The sequence below is a fragment of the Octopus bimaculoides genome, chromosome 4 (genome assembly GCF_001194135.2).
Source record: "Octopus bimaculoides isolate UCB-OBI-ISO-001 chromosome 4, ASM119413v2, whole genome shotgun sequence".
Classification (NCBI taxonomy): domain Eukaryota; kingdom Metazoa; phylum Mollusca; class Cephalopoda; order Octopoda; family Octopodidae; genus Octopus; species Octopus bimaculoides.
The window spans coordinates 38004374-38008201 of record NC_068984.1 but is presented as its reverse complement, the minus strand read 5'-3'; positions in this window follow the sequence as shown (position 1 = coordinate 38008201).

Here is a 3828-nt window from a genome sequence, read left to right as displayed (position 1 = left end):
AAAAAAAAAAAAAAAAAATTTTTCTTTTATAAATATTTTAAACTCATGAAGTTGGCTTGTGTTTTAGGAATAAAACAGTCAACAATTATTTAGTTATGTTCACAGAACATAGTTACTGAGAAAAAGAAATTATTTTAGTCATAAAATAAGCAACTGTAAATATGATATGGTTTAATGAATTGATTTCTGCTTTTTTTTCTAGATGATTACGAGAAACAAAGAGAAGAGGTTTGTATTAATAGAGAGATGATGGCAAGATCAAATACAAAACTTTCTTCCCCCGCTCACCAGGTTCTAAAAACACTCGAGTGAACAACACCAGCTTGATTGCAGGATCACTTTACAAGATGAAACAGTAAAAATATAAACCATCAGTATGTTTAAAACAATGTACCTTGGAATAAGATTTTTGGATGGATGAGATACTTCTGGATATTAGCACAAATCAGAAGTAATAATAATGAAAATGGTCTTTAAGATATGAAAACACGTTCACACTGCCTCCAAAAGAAAGCTTTAATGGTGGCTGAATGGTTAAGATACTGGACTATTCAAACCCTGCCACAGGCATTATATTGTACCCTTAGGCAAGGCACATTACCTTAATTTCCTCATTCTAATCAAGCAGAAAAATAGGCATCAGTTTCATTGTACAGTTGAGAACAGTTGATATGAAAGAAGAGTATTCAGATGTAAAGGATGTCTAAAAGGAATTTGTTTAAACATTTCCGAGACACTTTTTTTAATTTGCAAACTCATCTGACAAGAATCAGCAAAATATAAAAAAAAGTATGTTTAGGTCGATCATATTAAAAAGGGAAAACATCCCAACAGCATAATTTAATATTATATAAACATTATTTACCCCAAGTAGAAGAGTACTGATAATCATTAAAAAAAAAATCTAACCCCATGTTCTAATCACAGCAATACCATGCAGCTACTATTGTGTAGCTATACCAACTAAGGATATCAATGACTTGAAAATACCTATGATATTAAGAGATATTTTTAAAAATTATATTTGACACACATTAGTTTAACAAAAGTTGAAGCAACAGAAAAAAATAAGTGATTGCATATTCTTTAGTTTTAACTTCAATTCAAGACTATATTTTAGCAGCTAAAATACCAAACAACTACACTTTATGACAAACATTTCATTGGATGCAACAAATTTCCTATACAAGATTCAACTTAGTGTTCAAGGATGTTACAACTTAAAAAGGAAACCAAAATTATGGTTAATTATAAATTGACATGTATCAACTATGAGTTATCTGTAACCACAAATTGTGCTCTTTGCACAATTTATGATTAAAAGTAACTGATAGTTATAGTGAGAAAAGTATAAAAGGAAGTAATTATGACTACTTAGTAGAAACCAGAATTTCATTAAATGTTTGCCATTTCATGGAAGCCATTTTACTATTTCTAGACCCGAAGGATTCAAATGATAAAACAGAAAATAAAGAAATCTCTAATTAAATTCAAATAGGAATATATTTCTAATTAAATCATTTTTATTCCAATTTTTATACCATCCAATGATATAGTGTAATTTAATAAGAATTATGAACTTTAAGAGTATGAAGTTAGTGATGTAGTTTAAATGTTAGTAAAGCATATTTATTGGTTTCAAAAATAGATGGTGGTCATGGTGGGGAATGTTAGTGATAGCAGCTGTCAAGTTACTATTAGCTTATCTAAGTGGATATCTATTTTATATTTTGTCATAATATTCAAGTAGGCTGAAGTGTATAGTAACAAAAACACCTAAAATTGTAGATAGTAACAGCTAGATTAACATTAGCACTCAACATCATTTCCTCTTTCATTCATTTTAAACTGTCGTCATCCTTGCAACTCCTAGAGTTCTATAAATGTACTAAATAAACCAACTATAATTTATTTATTTAAACAATAACCAAATCAGTTCTCAAGCCTGGTAATGCCCCACCGAGACATGAAAAATTGGAAATAATGTTTCTTATAGATCAGCAATATATTGATACAGTTTATGGCAGTGGAGGCACAATGGCCCAGTGGATAGGGCAGCGGACTCACGGTCATAGGATCACGGTTTCGATTCCCAGACCGGGCGTTATGAGTGTTTATTGAGCGAAAACACTCAAAGCTCCACGAGGCTCCGGCAGGGGATGGTGGCGAACCCTGCTGTACTCTTCCACAACTTTCTGTTGTACCTGTAATTCAAAGGGCCAGCCTTGTCATACTGAATATCCCTGAGAAATACGTTAAGGGTACACGTGTCTGTAGAGTGCTCAGCCACTTGCACGCTAATTTCACGAGCAGGCTGTTCTGTTGATCGGATCAACTGGAACCCTCGACGTCGTGCCAACGACGAACGAACGATACAGTTTACCACTACTGATATGTTTCTAACAAATTCTCACTGAGAGCTGGGTACTTGTTTTGTTCTTTACAGCCACTTCAACTGTAAAATATTGCAATACTGTAGGACAATATGAAGTTCATTGCACTCAGGTTTCATCTGTGTCCAAGAAAGATTATTATAAATGAAATAAACTTTAGTTGCTTTAAATCATTGTTTCTTAATCTTTTTTTTTCTTTCCAGCATTCCCTCCTTACCAGTTTATTATGTAACCCTGTTTCCCATATATTAAGAAAAAAATTAGTCTTGAAAAAAAAAATCAACACCAAGAAAAAATGAATTCAATGTAAATAAATTTTCAACCTAAAAGCAATCTTGCCACTTGAATGCTTTAAATTTCCTCCAGGTTAAGAATTGTACCTTTAAATAAAAATTCAATATAATCTAGATTTGTCAATGTGGCTTAAGAAATGTGATTTATACTCATAGTATTTGGGTTCATGGTTGGGAACAAAGAAAATCAAATGGATGTAAATAACATATCAGAATATTTGCAAATGGTAAAATGACATGGTATAGAATGAAATAGGTGAAAACCACATCAGACTCTGCTGCATGTGATTTCACAGGATCTTGTGATAAACATTAAGCCCCTTCCCAAAACAAAATTTTACAAGAGTGTGAAAGTATTAGACATGCACACACATGCATGCACGCACACACACACACTGAAAATGATTGGATCACAACCAGAGTTTATTCTTAGGTAAAATACCTATGAAAACATCAACAATTAGCAACAGTAATTTACAATTACAATATGTGATTAGTTTGTTTTTGTTAAGTTTTCTTAATTTTCTTCCCTAATATTTATAGTTTGAATAAAATAAGTCTTCAAATCTATCTGTGTATTTATTATTTAATTCAGAAATATTATTGAATTATTTTTATTATCATCTTTAGAGAGGTTTAGAAAAATAAAAAAAAAAGTCAATGAATAGATTTATAAGATTCATACTTTCATTTCAAATCAATAATTGGTATGTCTAAATTCAGCGAAGTCCAATTTTGACACAGAAATCAGATGATAAATATTGATTTTAATGTAAATATATTTTCCTGATGTTAGATTTAAAGGATATTTAATCATATGCAATAAATGTAGATCACACTTTTATCAGATGAGCTTAATCGCTTGTTTACTATAAATATAGTTAACCATTATTTAAATACTTTAGATATTTAAATTCGTAAACACTTGAACGTCTGAACAATTTTATGAAAATAGAAATTTTTTTTTTCTTTCATAACTTCCATTTTTGAAGTAAAGACAGTTAAGAATCTAACTGCAAATGAATCCTAATAATATAGTACCTGATACCTATTTGAGGATGAAAATGCTTTACAATTCAAATGTATGCAGTACTAGTCTAATAAATTTTGAACAGAAATGATTGTATAAAAAGGCTTAAAGC